The sequence below is a fragment of the Hippoglossus stenolepis genome, chromosome 7 (assembly GCF_022539355.2).
Source record: "Hippoglossus stenolepis isolate QCI-W04-F060 chromosome 7, HSTE1.2, whole genome shotgun sequence".
In the NCBI taxonomy this organism is placed as follows: domain Eukaryota; kingdom Metazoa; phylum Chordata; class Actinopteri; order Pleuronectiformes; family Pleuronectidae; genus Hippoglossus; species Hippoglossus stenolepis.
The window spans coordinates 5,741,791-5,759,676 of NC_061489.1; the positions used below are offsets into that span (position 1 = coordinate 5,741,791).

General features: G+C 44.3%; 1 long non-coding RNA gene and 11 other non-coding genes across 12 annotated transcripts; 11 read left to right on the forward strand and 1 right to left on the reverse strand.

Moving 5' to 3' along the window:
* The first annotated feature begins 265 nt into the window (after positions 1-265).
* Positions 266-347, forward strand: trnal-aag. Its single transcript has one exon. It is a non-coding gene; the product is annotated as a tRNA-Leu (tRNA).
* Positions 348-1,050: 703 nt separating this feature from the next.
* On the forward strand, positions 1,051-1,132 carry trnal-aag. The gene has a single exon. It is a non-coding gene; the product is annotated as a tRNA-Leu (tRNA).
* Positions 1,133-1,830: 698 nt separating this feature from the next.
* On the forward strand, positions 1,831-1,910 carry trnal-aag. The gene has a single exon. It is a non-coding gene; the product is annotated as a tRNA-Leu (tRNA).
* Positions 1,911-2,600: 690 nt separating this feature from the next.
* Positions 2,601-2,684, forward strand: trnal-gag. The gene has a single exon. It is a non-coding gene; the product is annotated as a tRNA-Leu (tRNA).
* Positions 2,685-3,378: 694 nt separating this feature from the next.
* Positions 3,379-3,458, forward strand: trnal-aag. The gene has a single exon. It is a non-coding gene; the product is annotated as a tRNA-Leu (tRNA).
* Positions 3,459-4,168: 710 nt separating this feature from the next.
* trnal-aag lies at positions 4,169-4,250 on the forward strand. The gene has a single exon. It is a non-coding gene; the product is annotated as a tRNA-Leu (tRNA).
* A 1,097-nt stretch (positions 4,251-5,347) lies between these two features.
* Positions 5,348-5,419, forward strand: trnam-cau. Its single transcript has one exon. It is a non-coding gene; the product is annotated as a tRNA-Met (tRNA).
* Positions 5,420-6,140: 721 nt separating this feature from the next.
* trnam-cau lies at positions 6,141-6,212 on the forward strand. The gene has a single exon. It is a non-coding gene; the product is annotated as a tRNA-Met (tRNA).
* A 324-nt stretch (positions 6,213-6,536) lies between these two features.
* Positions 6,537-6,618, forward strand: trnal-aag. Its single transcript has one exon. It is a non-coding gene; the product is annotated as a tRNA-Leu (tRNA).
* Positions 6,619-6,923: 305 nt separating this feature from the next.
* On the forward strand, positions 6,924-6,995 carry trnam-cau. Its single transcript has one exon. It is a non-coding gene; the product is annotated as a tRNA-Met (tRNA).
* Positions 6,996-9,671: 2,676 nt separating this feature from the next.
* trnal-aag lies at positions 9,672-9,753 on the forward strand. The gene has a single exon. It is a non-coding gene; the product is annotated as a tRNA-Leu (tRNA).
* A 6,006-nt stretch (positions 9,754-15,759) lies between these two features.
* LOC124852057 lies at positions 15,760-16,181 on the reverse strand. The gene is made up of 3 exons (XR_007032811.1): positions 16,044-16,181; positions 15,878-15,955; positions 15,760-15,804 (listed from the first exon to the last, which is right to left on the reverse strand). It is a non-coding gene; the product is annotated as an uncharacterized LOC124852057 (long non-coding RNA).
* Between the last annotated feature and the right edge of the window lie 1,705 nt (positions 16,182-17,886).

Consider the following 17,886-nt stretch of genomic DNA (forward strand, 5'->3'; position numbering starts at 1 on the left):
ACTCACCTCCCGCTTCGAAAGTGACTTACTTTGGTTTTTGAAGTTGAAAATGTGACAGAATAGACATTAAGAGTTGAAGCTCTTAATCTATTGATAGTTTTGTGGTCTTTTGATCTTGATTAAAGCCCTATACTCCCACAGGGTATGTGTTTGAAGTTTCGAATGTTCTTCCATGTGTGTTTTCGATTTGATTGTCCAATTGTCGTCAGAGTGGACTTTTCATCTAAACACCTCTGCTTCGTTCGGGTAAAAAACTGTTTCAAGCGGTAGTGTGGCCGAGTGGTCTAAGGCGCTGGATTAAGGCTCCAGTCTCTCAGGAGGCGTGGGTTCAAATCCCACCACTGCCAATTGACTGTCAGTTGACCGGGGTGGATTACTTGCAGCTTATTCTACTATAAGAAGAACACTTGTTGTTGAATACTGCAAAAGCCAGCTGAGCTTTGTAGCACATGGAATGTCCAATGAGACATACAGGAGGTAGTGTTCTTTCTCCAGTCTGGTCTTCAAAGAAGGTAAGAGCTACATGTGAACCTTTCCCATTGTGGCACATTACCACATTTGCCAATCTTCCTCCAAGTCCAGTTGATTTAACTGCTAAGAAAACTCATTGATACCATAGACTATGTTCATATGAAATTATTGGCAATGAATAAGAGCAGAGTGGCGAGGCGGAAGCGTGCTGGGCCCATAACCCAGAGGTCGATGGATCGAAACCATCCTCTGCTAAAGGAATTCTTTATCAACTCCCATGTTCACCTCTATTTCTCCCTTGTCCTTGCCCTCTGAGCATGAACTCACCTCCTGCCGAAAGTGACTTGCTTTGGTTTTTGAAGTTGAAAATGTGACAGAATAGACACATGAAGCCCTTAACTTGGCTGATAGTTTTGTGGTCTTTTGATCTTGATTAAAGCCCTATACTCCCACAGGGTATGTGTTTGAAGTTTCGAATGTTCTTCCATGTGTGTTTTCGATTTGATTGTCCAATTGTAGTCAGAGTGGACTTTTCATCTAAACGCCTCCGCTTCGTTTGGGTAAAAAACTGTTTCAAGCGGTAGTGTGGCCGAGTGGTCTAAGGCGCTGGATTAAGGCTCCAGTCTCTCAGGAGGCGTGGGTTCAAATCCCACCACTGCCAATTGACTGTCAGTTGACTGTGTTGGCTACTTGCAGCTTATTCTACTATAAGAAGAACACTTGTTGTTGAATACTGCAAAAGCCAGCTGAGCTTTGTAGCATATGGAATGTCCAATGAGACATACAGGAGGTAGTGTTCTTTTTCTCCAGTCTGGTCTTCAAAGAAGATAAGAGCTAAGATGTGAACCTTCCCATTGTGGCACATTGCTTCACATTTGCCAATCTCTTCCTCCAAGTCCAGTTGATTTAACTGGGTTAAGAAAACCTATTGATACCATAGACTATGTTCATATGAAATTATTGCAATGAATAAGAGCAGAGTGGCGAGCGGAAGCGTGCTGGCCCATAACCTAGAGGTCGATGGATCGAACCATCCTCTGCTAAAGGAATTCTTTATCAACTCCATGTTCACTCTATTTCTCCCTTGTCCTTGCCCTCTGAGTATTGAACTCACCTGCCCAAAGTGACTTGCTTTGGTTTTGAAGGAAATGTGACAGAATAGACACAAGAGTTGAAGCTCCTTAACTTGGTTGATAGTTTTGTGGTCTTTTGATCTTGATTAAAGCTCTATACTCTACAGGTATGTGTTTGAAGTTTCAATGTTCTTCCATGTGTTTTTTCGATTTGATTGTCCAATTGTGGTCAGAGGGACTTTTCTATCTAAACGCCCGCTTCGTTTTGGGTAAAAACTGCTCAAGCGGTAGTGTGGCCGAGTGGTCTAAGGCGCTGGATTAAGGCTCCAGTCTCAGAGTGTGTGGGTTCAAATCCCACCACTGCCAATTGACTGTCAGTTGACTGTGCAGCTTATTCTACTATAAGAAGAACACTTGTTGTTGAATACTGCAAAAGCCAGCTGAGCTTTGTAGCATATGGAATGTCCAATGAGACATACAGGAGGTAGTGTTCTTTTTCTCCAGTCTGGTCTTCAAAGAAGGTAAGAGCTAAGATGTGAACCTTCCCATTGTGGCACATTGCTTCACATTTGCCAATCTCTTCCTCCAAGTCCAGTTGATTTAACTGCTAAGAAAACCTATTGATACCATAGACTATGTTCATATGAAATTATTGCAATGAATAAGAGCAGAGTGGCGCTGAAGCGCAAGGCCCATAACCCAGAGGTCGATGGATCGAAACCATCCTCTGCTAAAGGAATTCTTTATCAACTCCCATGTTCACCTCTATTTCTCCCTTGTCCTTGCCCTCTGAGCATGAACTCACCTCCTGCCGAAAGTGACTTGCTTTGGTTTTTGAAGTTGAAAATGTGACAGAATAGACACATGAAGCCCTTAACTTGGCTGATAGTTTTGTGGTCTTTTGATCTTGATTAAAGCCCTATACTCCCACAGGGTATGTGTTTGAAGTTTCGAATGTTCTTCCATGTGTTTTTTCGATTTGATTGTCCAATTGTAGTCAGAGTGGACTTTTCATCTAAAAGCCTCCGCTTCGTTTGGGTAAAAACTGTTTCAAGCGGTAGTGTGGCCGAAAGTGGTCTAAGGCACTGGATTGAGGCTCCAGTCTCTCAGGAGGCGTGGGTTCAAATCCCACCACTGCCAATTGACTGTCAGTTGACTGTGATTACTTGCAGCTTATTCTACTATAAGAAGAACACTTGTTGTTGAATACTGCAAAGCCAGCTGAGCTTTGTAGCATATGGAATTTACAATGAGACATACAGGAGGTAGTGTTCTTTTCTCCAGTCTGGTCTTCAAAGAAGATAAGAGCCAAGATGAACCTTCCCATTGTGGCACATTGCTTCACATTTGCCAATCTCTTCCTCCAAGTCCAGTTGATTTAACTGCTAAGAAAACCTATTGGCTACCATAGACTATGTGTTCATAAGGAATTATTGCAATGAATAAGAGCAGAGTGGCGCAGCGAAGCGTTGCTGGCCCATAACCCAGAGGTCGATGGATCGAAACCATCCTTCAAAGGACTCTTATCAACTCCCATACCACTTATTTCTCCCTTTGTCCTTGCTCCTCTGAGCATGAACTCACCTCCTGCCGAAAGTGACTTGTTTTGGTTTTGAAGTTGAAAATGTACAGAATAGACACAAGAGTTGAAGCCTTAACTTGGCTGATACCTTGTGGTCTTTGATCTTGATTAAAGCCTCATACTCCCACAGGGCATGTGTTTGAAGTTTCGAATGTTCTTCCATGTGTTTTTTCGATTTGATTGTCCAATTGTAGTCAGAGTGACTTCATCTAAACGCCTCCCGCTTCGTTTGGGTAAAAAACTGTTTCAAGCGGTAGTGTGGCCGAGTGGTCTAAGGCGCTGGATTAAGGCTCCAGTCTCTCAGGAGGCGGGTTCAAATCCCACCACTGCCAATTGACTGTCAGCTGACCGGGGTGGATTACTTGTAGCTTATTCTACTATAAGAAGAACACTTGTTGTTGAATACTGCAAAAGCCAGCTGAGTTTTGTAGCATATGGAATGTCCAATGAGACATACAGCAGGTAGTGTTCTTTTTCCAGTCTGTCTTCAAAGAAGATAAGAGCTAAGATGTGAACTCCTTCCCATTGTGGCACATTGTCACATTTGCCAATCTCTTCCTCCAAGTCCAGTTGATTTAACTGCTAAGAAAAACCTATTGATACCACAGACTATGTTCATATGGGAAATTATTGCAATGAATAAGAGCAGAGTGGCGCAGCGGAAGCGTGCTGGCCCATAACCCAGAGGTCGATGGATCAAAACCATCCTTCAAAGGAATTCTTTATCAACTCCATGTTGACCTCTATTTCTCCCTTGTCCTTGCCCTCTGAGCATGAACTCACCTCCTGCCCAAAGTGACTCTGCTTTGGTTTTTGAAGTTGAAATGTGACAGAATAGACATAAGAGTTGAAGCTCATAACTTGGCTGATAGTTTTGTGGTCTTTTTGATCTTGATTAAAGCCCCATATCCACAGGGTATGTGTTTGAAGTTTCCCGAATGCTCTTTCCATGTGTGTTTTCGATTTGATTGTCCAATTGTCGTCAGAGTGGACTTTTCATCTAAACACCTCTGCTTCGTTCGGGTAAAAAACTGTTTCAAGGGGAAGTGTGGCCGAAGGGTCTAAGGCGCTGGATTAAGGCTCCAGTCTCTCAGGAGGCGTGGGTTCAAATCCCACCACTGCCAATTGACTGTCAGTTGACTGTGTTGGCTACTTGCAGCTTATTCTACTATAAGAAGAACACTTGTTGTTGAATACCGCAAAGCCAGCTGAGCTTTGTAGCATATGGAATGTCCAATGAGACATACAGCAGGTAGTTTTCTTTTTCTCCAGTCTGGTCTTCAAAGAAGTATAAGAGCTGGGTGATGTGAACTTTCCATTGTGGCACATTGCTTCACATTTGCCAATCTCTTCTCCAAGTCCAGTTGATTTAACTGCTAAGAAACTCTATTGATACCATAGACTATGGGGTTCATATTGAAATTATTGCAATGAATAAGAGCAGAGTGGCGAGCGGGAAGGCATGGGCCCATAACCCAGAGGTCGATGGATCGAAACCATCCTCTGCTAAAGGAATTCTTTATCAACTCCCATGTTCACCTCTATTTCTCCCTTGTCCTTGCTCCCTGAGCATGAACTCACCTCCTGCCCAAAGTGACTTGCTTTGTTTTTGAAGTTGAAATGTGACAGTAGAATAGACACATGAAGCCCTTGGTTTGGCTGATAGTTTTGTGGTCTTTTGATCTTGATTAAAGCTCCTATACTTCCCACAGGGTATGTGTTTGAAGTTTCGGGAATGTTCTTCCATGTGTTTTCGATTTGATTGTCCAATTGTAGTCAGAGTGGACTTTTCATCTAAACGCCTCCGCTTCGTTTGGGTAAAAGCTGTTTCAAGTAGTAGTGTGTGGCTGAGTGGTTCAAGGTGCTGGACAAGGCTCGTCTCTAGGAGGCGTGGGTTCAAATCCTACCACTAATTGACTGTCAGTTGACTGTGTTGGCTACTTGGAGCTTATTCTATCATAAGAAGAACACTTGTTGTTGAATACTGCAAAAGCCAGATGAGCTTTAGAAGATATGGAATGTCCAATGAGACATACAGCAGGTAGTGTTTTTTTTCTCCAGTCTGTCTTCAGGAAGGTAAGAGCTAAGATGTGAACCTTCCCATTGTGGCACATTGCTTCACATTTGCCAATCTCTTCCTCCAAGTCCAGTTGATTTAACTGCTAAGAAAACCTATTGATACCATAGACTATGTTCATATGAAATTATTGCAATGAATAAGAGCAGAGTGGCGCAGCGGAAGCGTGCTGGGCCCATAACCCAGAGGTCGATGGATCGAAACCATCCTCTGCTAAAGGAATTCTTTATCAACTCCTACAACACTTATTTCTCCCTTGTCCCTTGCCCTCTGAGCATGAACTCACCTCCTGCCGAAAGTGACTTGCTTTGGTTTTTGAAGTTGAAAATGTGACAGAATAGACACAAGAGTTGAAGCCCTTAACTTGGCTGATAGTTTTGTGGTCTTTTGATCTTGATTAAAGCCCTATACTCCCACAGGGTATGTGTTTGAAGTTTCGAATGTTCTTCCATGTGTTTTTTCGATTTGATTGTCCAATTGTAGTCAGAGTGGACTTTTCATCTAAACGCCTCCGCTTGCTTTGGGTAAAAAACTGTTTCAAGCGGTAGTGGCCGTGAAGTGGTCTAAGGCGCTGGATTAAGGCTCCAGTCTCTCAGGAGGCATGGTTCAAATCCCACCACTGCCAATTGACTGTCAGTTGACCGGGGTGGATTACTTGCAGCTTATTCTACTATAAGAAGAACACTTGTTGTTGAATACTGCAAAAGCCAGCTGAGCTTTGTAGCATATGGAATGTCCAATGAGACATACAGCAGGTAGTGTTCTTTTTCTCCAGTCTGGTCTTCAAAGAAGATAAGAGCTAAGATGTGAACCTTCCCATTGTGGCACATTGCTTCACATTTGCCAATCTCTTCCTCCAAGTCCAGTTGATTTAACTGCTAAGAAAACCTATTGATACCATAGACTATGTTCATATGAAATTATTGCAATGAATAAGAGCAGAGTGGCGCAGCGGAAGCGTGCTGGGCCCATAACCCAGAGGTCGATGGATCGAAACCATCCTCTGCTAAAGGAATTCTTTATCAACTCCCATGTTCACCTCTATTTCTCCCTTGTCCTTGCCCTCTGAGCATGAACTCACCTCCTGCCGAAAGTGACTTGCTTTGGTTTTTGAAGTTGAAAATGTGACAGAATAGACACATGAAGCCCTTAACTTGGCTGATAGTTTTGTGGTCTTTTGATCTTGATTAAAGCCCTATACTCCCACAGGGTATGTGTTTGAAGTTTCGAATGTTCTTCCATGTGTTTTTTCGATTTGATTGTCCAATTGTAGTCAGAGTGGACTTTTCATCTAAACGCCTCCGCTTCGTTTGGGTAAAAAACTGTTTCAAGCGGTAGTGTGGCCGAGTGGTCTAAGGCGCTGGATTAAGGCTCCAGTCTCTCAGGAGGCGTGGGTTCAAATCCCACCACTGCCAATTGACTGTCAGTTGACTGGGGTGATTATCATTATTCACTATAAGAAGAACACTTGTTGTTGAATACTGCAAAAGCCAGCTGAGCTTTGTAGCATATGGAATTTACAATGAGACATACAGGAGGTAGTGTTCTTTTCTCCAGTCTGCCCTACAAAGAAGATAAGAGCTAAGATGTGAATCCTTCCCATTGTGGCACATTGCTTCACATTTGCCAATCTCTTCCTCCAAGTCCAGTTGATTTAACTGCTAAGAAAACCTATTGATACCATAGACTATGTTCATATGAAATTATTGCAATGAATAAGAGCAGAGTGGCGCAGCGGAAGCGTGCTGGGCCCATAACCCAGAGGTCGATGGATCAAAACCATCCTCTGCTAAAGGAATTCTTTATCAACTCCCATGTTCACCTCATTTTCTTCCTGCAGTTCCGTTCTCTGAGCATGAACTCACCTCCTGGCCGAAAAGTGACTTTGCTTTGGTTTTTGAAGTTGAAAATGACAGAATAGACACAAGAGTTGAAGCCCTTAACTTGGCTGGGATAGTTTTGGTGGTCTTTGATCTTGATTAAAGCCCTATACTCCCAATAGGGTATGTGTTTGAAGTTTCGAATGTTCTTCCATGTGTTTTTCGATTTGATTGTCTAACTGTAGTCAGAGTGGACTTTCTATCTAAACGCCTCCGCTCTGCTGGTAAAAACTGCTCTGGCGGTAGTGTGGGCCGAGTGGTCTAAGGCGCTGATTAAGGCTCCAGTCTCTCAGGAGGCGGGTTCAAATCCCACCACTGCCAATTGACTGTCAGTTGACCTGGGTGATTACTTGTAGCTTATTCTACTATAAGAAGAACACTTGTTGTTGAATACTGCAAAGCCAGCTGAGCTTTGTAGCATATGGAATGTCCAACGAGACATACAGCAGGTGTTCTTTTCTCCAGTCTGGTCTTCAAAGAAGATAAGAGCTAAGATGTGAACCTTCCCATTGTGGCACATTGTTTCACATTTGCCAATCTCTTCCTCCAAGTTCAGTTGATTTAACTGCTAAGAAAACCTATTGATACCACAGACTATGTCTATATGAAATTATTGCAATGAATAAGAGCAGAGTGGCGCAGCGGAAGGCAAGGGCCCATAACCCAGAGGTCTATGGATCGAAATCCATCCTCTGCTAAAGGAATTCTTTATCAACTCCCATGTTCACCTCTATTTCTCCTTTAACCTTGCCTCTGAGCATGAATCACCTCCTGCCCAAAGTGACTTGCTTTGCCTTTTGAAGTTGAAAATGTGACAGAATAGACACAAGAGTTGAAGCCCATAACTTGGCTGATAGTTTTGTGGTCTTTGATCTTGATTAAAGCCTCATGCTCCCACAGGGTATGTGTTTGAAGTTTCTTGAATGTTCTTCCAAGCGTGTGTTTACTGATTGTCCAATTGTCGTCAGAGTGGACTTTTCATCTAAACACCTCTGCTTCGCTCGGGTAAAAAACTGTTTCAAGGGGAAGTGTGGCCGAGTGGTCTAAGGCGCTGGATTAAGGCTCCAGTCTCTCAGGAGGTGTGTTCAAATCCCACCACTGCCACTGACTGTGTTGGCTACTTGCAGCTTATTCTACTATAAGAAGAACACTTGTTGTTGAATACTGCAAAAGCCAGCTGAGCTTTGTAGCATATGGAATGTCCAATGAGACATACAGCAGGTAGTTTTCTTTTCTCCAGTCTGGTCTTCAAAGAAGATAAGAGCTACATGTGAACTTCCATTGTGGCACATTGCTTCACATTTGCCAATCTCTTCCCTCCAAGTCCAGTTGATTTAACTGCTAAGAAACTTATTGATACCATAGACTATGTTCATATGAAATTATTGCAATGAATAAGAGCAGAGGGATGATGGAAGTGGTTGGGCCCATAACCCAGAGTCGGTGGATCGAAACCATCCTCTGCTAAAGGAATTCTTTATCAACTCCCATGTTCACCTCTATTTCTCCCTTGTCCTTGCCCTCTGAGCATGAACTCACCTCCTGCCCAAAGTGACTTGCTTTGGTTTTTGAAGTTGAAAATGTGACAGAATAGACACAAGAGTTGAAGCCCATAACTTGGCTCATAGTTTTGTGCTCTTTTGATCTTGATTAATGCCCTATACTCCCACAGGGTATGTGTTTGAAGTTACGAATGTTCTTCCATGTGTTTTTTCGATTTGATTGTCCAATTGTAGTCAGAGTGGACTTTTCATCTAAACGCCTCCGCTTCGTTTGGGTAAAAAACTGTTTCAAGCGGTAGTGTGGGCTGAGTGGTCTAAGGCGCTGGATTGCTGGCCCAGTCTCAGGAGGCCTGGGTTCAAATCCCACCACTGCCAATTGACTGTCAGTTGACCGGGGTGGATTACTTGCAGCTTATTCTACTATAAGAAGAACACTTGTTGTTGAATACTGCAAAAGCCAGCTGAGCTTTGTAGCATATGGAATTTCCAATGAGACATACAGGAGGTAGTGTTCTTTTTCTCCAGTCTGGTCTCAAAGAAGAGGTGAGCTAAGATGTGAATCCTTCCCATTGTGGCACATTGCTTCACATTTACACCCTTTCCTCCAAGTCCAGTTGATTTTAACTGCTAAGAAAACCTATTGATACCATAGACTATGTTCATAAAGGAAATTAATTGCATGAATAAGAGCAGAGTGGCGCAGCGAAGCGCTGCTGGGCCCATAACCCAGAGGTCGATGGATCGAAACCATCCTCTGCTAAAGGAATTCTTTATCAACTCCCATGTTCACCTCTATTTCTCCCTTGTCCTTGCCCTCTGAGCATGAACTCACCTCCTGCCCAAAGTGACTTGCTTTGGTTTTTGAAGTTGAAAATGTGACAGAATAGACACAAGAGTTGAAGCCCTTAACTTGGCTGATAGTTTTGTGGTCTTTTGATCTTGATTAAAGCCCTATACTCCCACAGGGTATGTGTTTGAAGTTTCGAATGTTCTTCCATGTGTTTTTTCGATTTGATTGTCCAATTGTAGTCAGAGGGACTTTTCTACTCCAAACGCCTCCGCTCGTTTGCAAAAGCTGTTTCAAGTGGTAGTGTGGCCGAGTGGTCTAAGGTGCTGGATTAAGGCTCCAGTCTCTCAGGAGGCGTGGGTTCAAATCCCACCACTGCCAATTGACTGTCAGTTGACTGGGGTGGATTACTTGCAGCTTATTCTACTATAAGAAGAACACTTGTTGTTGAATACTGCAAAAGCCAGCTGAGCTTTGTAGCATATGGAATGTCCAATGAGACATACAGGAGGTAGTGTTCTTTTTCTCCAGTCTGGTCTTCAAAGAAGGTAAGAGCTAAGATGTGAACCTTCCCATTGTGGCACATTGCTTCACATTTGCCAATCTCTTCCTCCAAGTCCAGTTGATTTAACTGCTAAGAAAACCTATTGATACCATAGACTATGTTCATATGAAATTATTGCAATGAATAAGAGCAGAGTGGCGCAGCGGAAGCTTGCTGGGCCCATAACCCAGAGGTCGATGATCGAACCATCCTCTGCTAAAGGAATTCTTTATCAACTCCCATGTTCACCTCATTTCCTTGTCCTGCCCTCTGAGCATGAACTCACCTCCTGCCAAAGTGACTTGGTTTTGGTTTTTGAAGTTGGAAAATGTGACAGAATAGACACATGAAGCCCTTTAACTTGGCTGATAGTTTTGTGGTCTTTTGATCTTGATTAAAGCCCCATACCTCCCACAGGGTATGTGTTTGGTTTCAAATGTTCTTCCATGTGTGTTTTCGATTTGATTGTCCAATTGTCGTCAGAGGGACTTTTCAAATGACTCTGCTTCGCTCGGTAAAAACTGTTTCCCAAGGAAGTGTGGGCCGAAAGTGGTCTAAGGCGCTGCGTTCAAGCTGGGGAACAATAGTCCGTCAAAGAAGGGGAAGAAGGGGGAAGGAAGGGGAAGAAAGGGGGAAGGAAGGGGAAGAAGAGAAAAGAGGAGAAAAGGGAGGAAAAAGGGAAAGAAGGAAAAAGAAAGGAGCAATGTGGGGTTTTATATCTATTTCTATTAGATAAATGCATTTCTAGCTGCCTAGACACAAATATAACACTTTTGATGTTTTTGGACATGCCGCGAATGGGACTCGAACCCTGGACTCCGGGAATGCGCAGGTGCGTGCGCATTCATCATAAGATGACGAATTTCCTCCTATTTTTCTACACATTATGTAGTTATGAGAATAGTTTCTTGTGGAATAACACCTACCTGCACTACCTCCCACTCCACAGGACTCATCACATGACATGAGTGGAGGATCTTTCCATTCCTGACCCTCATTAGGACATTTCTTCTACTGTACATCAGAGACAACCTCCCATATCAACTTGTAAATCACATACCATGTTTCTGTTATTGAATGTTGTCATCTACTTCATCATTATAATAATCACCATTATTATTCTTATTGATGTTGTTGTTGTTGTGCTGCTGCTGTCATTAAAAACACCCACTCATACATTGCTGTAAACCAGTTTTGTTTGTTTATAGAAATAAGAATTATAGAAACTTGAATTTAAACAGACCATGAAAGGTACAATAATATATCAACTCAGACTCAAGATAAAAACAGGGCATATGGAATTAAGTAACGCAGTAGTCCCCAGAGTTAAATACAAACATTTAAAAAAACTATTTACAATAAAACTGTTATTTACAAATATTAACTATTTACATCTTTTTCCTCATGTCCTCCAACCATTTGTCTTTCGATAAGGCTTCAGAGTGAGGGCAATACACCTTTCCACGGTACTGGCTGTGTCCAGTGGCAGCAGTGCGGAAATGGCCACACTTTTTGCAAGTGTTAGCGTTCACAGTTCGCCTATATGGCCTTTTAGGGGTGGGGCCAGCTTCCACTGTGCTGGTAGGCGCACTGGTTTGTGGATAGCTGCCCTGAACTACTGGCACAGGAAAGACTACCTGAACCAGTCCGGATGGTGTGAGGATGTGAGGTGTGACGATGGGTCCTGGTGCTGGTGCTGGTGGGGTGGCATATAACGGTCTCTTCACTGGTCCCTTTGGCCTTATGTTGACTGGGAGCTGACCAGATCCCATCTGCCTCTGTTTGGCCTGACCTGCTGTACTCTGCGGCAGCCGGTAGTGATGTTCCTGTCGTGCCGGCGTGGGTGCAGCAGGGAGCACTCTTGCCTCCTGAAGAGGCTCATGGGATTCTGGGAGGGCTGGAGGCAAGGCAGTGCCCTGGAGCAGCACAGAGAGCTCCTGGTTTTTCTGGCGGATATTATGCCACCGGATGAGCGTGTTCTGATTCACCTCCACCAGCTGAATTTCAGATCCCTGCATCACCCGGCAGTTGCCAACAACAAGCTGCCTTACCTTACGGTAGTCCCTCAAAATTAAGGACCACCGGGAATCAGCCCTCTTACCCTTCTTTGCCGGGCTTTGATGAATATAGCACAAGCGAATGAAAATGTTTTCCACCAACCGACAGCAGTCAGGCCACTGGGCAGGTGAGCTACTCGCACCTAACATGCAGCGGGTGGTACTCTCCACACCAGGTGTTTTTGAGGGCGTCTTTGGCGTTCTGAACCGTCCACTCAAAAGTCTCTCCTGATGTCGTGCTGCATAAACCACCCGCTGCTTGTCACCTGCATCCAGCTTGTCCCAAAGTGACACTATAGCACTCGCCTGTTGGTTGCTGAGACAAAGTGAGGTCTGATGCCGAAGCTCCACCAAATACTCAGCAAGTCTGTCCACGTGCTGGTATCCGGGGAGATTTTGGTCATCAACAGCCTGTAAAAAAGATGTAACAGTTTAGAAGATGTAAAACTTTCACTCACAATACTTTGTTTGTGTATTGATAAAATATGTTAACATATGTTATCAAAAATAGTGAAGAAGCATGCTCATATCTACATACATATTTGAAAACGAACACAGTTAGACGTACCATGTCTTCATCTTCAGCGTGAATATCATCTTGATCTTCAGAGGATGAACTAGAGGCTAGAGTGCAAAGAGCCACGGAGGATGAGCCAGGTGCCAGGGTGGATGTGCCAGGTGCGAGGGATGTACCAGGAGCCAGGTTTGATGTGCCAGGAACCACCGAGGATGTGCCAGGTGCCAGGGTGGAAGTACCAGGAGCCAGGGTGGATGTGCCAGGAGCCAGGGAAAGAAGAGCTGATGAAATGGCGGAGGGATCAGGAGTCTGAGAGGCTGAAGCCTGAAGAACCTCCAGGTTCAACACTGTGGGATCTTCTGTTATATCAGCAAAGCCCTCATCATCCTCCATGTTGTCCTCCACGTCATGCTGTTCAATTAGTTTTGCAGCTTCCTCTGAATCAGGGTGCATATCCTGCAGGGCCTGACCAGTCTGCCGGAACAGATACTGCATGCCTATGAGCTCTCCTGAAACAACAGAAGCAAATTGGATAGTTTACAAAAGTTGATACAGCTAATCAAGGGTTTAAAAACGGAGGTAAATTACCAATGTAATCACAAATGCTCACCAGTGTACCGTGAGGGTGGACAGAACTCTGGTACCACCTTCCTGCCAAACAGCTTCTCATAATTATTGTTGACAGATTGAAGCAGGTCACCCGAGTAGCTGCGCAAAGAAGATGGTCCAGTGGACAGAGCAGCAACCCCACGGTCCTGGTTCCATCGATGAAGCCCTTCCAGGAGATATATCTGGAAGTTCAGACTGTTCGCACTGGTCCCTAAAAGTACACATTAAATACATAGTAAATATCAAACTATGAAATATTCTTGGATTTATACAGCATATAGACTTAAATGTCTGACAGACACAAACCTGGTATGAAGCGGTTGAGGTGTAGATGAAAAGACTCTAGTGATGTAGAGCCTCTGGCACATCTGTAGACAGGTAACCGCACACCTCCCTTTGTGAGCTCCCCTGTTTTGGTGTATAGAGCAACACCTGGTGGGTCCTGGATGCATTTGACGTGCTTTCTCTGGACACGCCAGATGTGCTCCATCCTCTCGCTGTCAAACAGGGGAACACCAAGGGAGTCGTTACCTCTGCTGCCCATCAGCATCCCCAGCAGCTCCTCCAGCAGGTGAATGGTGCGCTCCTCACCACGGGTCCTCCTCCGACAGTGGAGAGCCATCTCCTCCCTGGACAGTTGTTTGCTGATGTCGCCATCAGTAAGGGAGGGCAGACCCTGGGACCGAAGCTGCTGCCTTTTGGCTTCGCGCAACATAGCTAAATCAGCTGCATCCCACTCAAATATGCTCGCTGAAAGGCGTGACATAAATACTGGGTACAGCTGATGAGCATCTGTTGTGCATCCCAGGGCAAGTCTGCGCATGAAGTGCCAGATATCCAGCCTGATAATAATGTCTGGCCAGCCGCTGAATCTGGCCTTCAGCTTGGTCTCTCCTGCCTCTGTGCAGCAGCCACAGTCCACATATAAGGCAACAGGGGGATCCACACCAGCCTGCTGGTACCTCTTCACCAGGTCCGCTGCCATCAAGTCCAGGCCAGCTCCCTCCTGAGCGGTCAGCACACTGATGAGTACCTGACCGTACTCATTACCCACAGAGGTTAGCCAGTGCGCCGTCCCTTTGGCTGTTCCAGCAAGCTTCTTGGTGATCTGAAGCACACACAATTTAGAGGACCTCTGTGAACATGATTCAGAAATACAGGCAGTAGTTAATAATATATGTATAAGACTATACAACCAGCTGTGCTCCTAGGAAAACTACATGCAACCCCACTATGGACTGTCACTTTAACACTTCTCAACGGTGCAATATTCACTGTACTATATTTCTATATACTTCTTTATATCCCTCACCCAAGTACTGCATGCTACTTATTTGATGTCTTTCTGCTGCTGTAACATTGCAAATTTCCCCATTGCGGGACTAATAAATTACTTCTTAATCTTAATATAATTGGCAGATTTTAAAGAAAAAGATTATTTAACCTTTCTGGTGGAATCCATCTTGAGGACAGTGCCATATGTGGATGTAATCCTGGCCTTGATGTCTTCCAGCCTCGTCAAAATGTCCTGGCTGTAAACTGACAGGAGCCACTTACAGCTCGGCACCACAGCAGGCTCTGGAGGCTCAGGGAACGACAGGGGCAGCAGTGCAGGTCGCTTGAGGAAGTCCACACACTCTGTGGTGTACTTCGCTGCACGATGCAACCACTCCTCTGCGTGGTTCTCCTTCAGCTGCTTTAAAAGCCGTGTTGGGCTGTTACCCAGGCCTCTCTCCCGCAGAAATCGGATCACCCGGATGTCACACGCAAACCTTGATCATAGACAGATATATCAGTAAGTGTATTTTACATACTGCATTTCTACGTGAAAAGGCAAGAGAGTAAAGAGACGTTACTCACTTTTGTGTGAGGAGGACCCGAAATTGTGACTTGCGTGCCAAGTCCAGTTGGGTCAGGACAGTCTGACTCCAGGACACGTGGCTGGATCTACATTTGGTGCAGGTTAGTGTCTCTGTCACCATATTGTACATCCTGTCCACGTCCAGGACTCGGCGTGCCCTCTTGTGCAGACCCGCTCCTGTTAGTTGGTGCCGTCCACAGGCAAGGTTGGGACAGACCACCTTCACCTTCCACAGCTTGTAGGGCATCCAGACCAGAAGCGGATGGGCAAAAAAGCGGTCTGGAGCCGGAGCCTGATGGTAAAGGGGGCTAGGCTGTGGTGGAAAGTACCAGAGCCTCAGATTGTCTTGAAGCTCTAGTTTTCCTTTTGGCCCCATCTTGAACAGAGACTTCACAATCCATTTGTGGTCTTCAGGTGGCAAGCCTTCTGACCACAAACGGGGCAGCTCTGTCCTGGAGTCAGCAGTCTGTGCAATAACAAAACAATGCATCAACATATTTTATTATGATGAAAGACGCTGCTTATGCTCCGCAGTATGAAATTAAATGTTAAATTACTCACTAACACAGGGGCACACACTGCTGTGGTAGTGAGGCCAGGCACCGAAGCCTGAGTATGTGTCTGAGGGTCTGGAGCCTGTAAATACACAGCAAGGAATATACATTTACAACACAATCAAACCTTATTATTAGTACATGAAACAATATTATTGAGGTTTCAAATTTTATTTTAGATATGAATGGTTTTTAATACTGTTAATAGTCTTGGGAAAACCTATATGTAAAATACTTACTAAGATAGCAATGCTGGCCGGAGAACTTGTGGGGTGGTTAGTGGCTTGGGTCTGTAAAGCATTCAGTGTAAGTGATTTGTATTAAAAACACAATTTAAACAGTTGCAATTTGATCTTTATTTACCTGTGTTACTCTCCTGGTAGCACTAAGATTTGGCTTTGCAGCCGTGACATGGGAGCCACCAAATCTAGGCTTTGTAAACTGAAAGGCAATAGAGCAAAAGGCTGTGTCACGAGAGGGTTATATTGTAAAACAATCATTCAGTGAATGTTAATAAATCTCCAAATACCATTGACAAATTCAACAGGGGTCGCTGCTTTGGGATCGCACTGCCTGCTGTACTTTGTTTCTGCCCCACAGTGCCTGGGAGGGTGGGACCCACTGCTGCTGCCTGTTGCCCCACAGTGCCTGGAAGGACAGGAGCCACTGCTACTGCCTGTGGCCCTGTGGGACCCTGGGCAGTACTTGCTGTGGTTGGCTGTTGTGTCATGAGTACATACATTAGGGTTGTGTATATATACATAGATATATATATATATACATATATATATTACTTATATTGACACGGGTTACCTTCTGAGTGTGGAATCCACATGTACACTGTCTCACATGACCAAACAAAGACTGATGTGAATGTGCCATTCCTGGACATTTCTCAATCTAAAAATAATAGATGAATTGAATTAGGTTCATACAGCTTAAGTTACTGCTTTTCATGTATAAAATCTATTGTGACAGTTACATTTATTGTGATAGTATATAACAATGCAAATTAGTGCCATTTATGTACATATACCTTTTGATAAAGCTGGTACCACTTCTTCTGCCTGGGAGCTGGCCTGTTTCCCTCCTCTGCAGGCCAGGACCCAGTGTTGGCAAACTTCCTCAGCCGTGACATCCACTCTGAGTCTGACATTCCCTTGTGTGATTTCGAAGATGTTGCCTTTGGTGACAGAAATGCATGATAAATTGTAAATACATGAAAACAACGGGTGGAAGAGGCGAGCCAGACCATCAGTATTGTAATATTGTAATAATCCTATGAACAACCCAGTTGTGGCATAAGGGTATTATTAAACAGATGAAAACTAAAATTATCGAAGGTAGCTAAATAAATGTTTATGAGAACATGACATATAAATATATATATATATATATAACCTATTACATTAGCAAACAACGGCGGCAGATAAAAAGTGAAATAATGGTGAAAGTGTTTGTAAGGTAGAAAACTAAATAAATGTATATGACAACATGAAGTGACAGGGGAAATTACTCTTATATTTATAGTTATGTCATACCACTGTATTAAATGTGTAAATACTGAGAGTAAGCTGTATTCATACTGTAACCCCCCAACCCCCCCACCCCCAGCCCCAGCCCCCCACCCCCCCTCGGCCGACACAAGAAAAAGAAAGCCAGTTTATAACGTAGAAAACTAAATAAATGTCAATGACAACATGACAACAGGGGAAATTACTTCTATGTTACTAGCCTAAACCCTAGAACCCACTTAAATAAATAACATTAACAAATGTCCGTCGATGACAACCAGCGAAATCCCCGTCAGATAACAGAGTTTACTTTAACGCATTTAACTAAATAAATGGATATGACAACATGACAATACGGGTGGAATGACTTCTATACTTAAGGGCAATTCATGCAGCTCTATTAAATGTGTAAATTCTTACCATTTTGATGTGTAACTTCGGTTGTTTCAAATGAATGAATTGGTAGCTTTAGCGCCGTAACGTGCTAACGTAAAGCTAGCGTACCGTAACCTCCGGCGCAGGTCCTCTGGGGTCAGCACGTCTTCTAGGACCGCCCCCTCACGCACCGGAGGTAGCCCCGCCCACACCAGCTGTCTCCAACATTTCCAACATTTCCGCCTTGTGATTGGTCAAATGTTGGAAATGTTGGAGAGGGGGGAAGAATCCGCCGCTGCAATTGGCCGCTGAATGTTGGAGACGCGAACGTGATTGGCTATCGGGGCAGAAGTCCTCCAACATTTCCAACATTTCCCCGGACGATCCGGCGGCTGCTGGCGTTCAGGTCGCAGTCTCCATTGGAGGCGTGGGTTCAAATCCCACCACTGCCAATTGACTGTCAGTTGACAGGTGGAATACTTG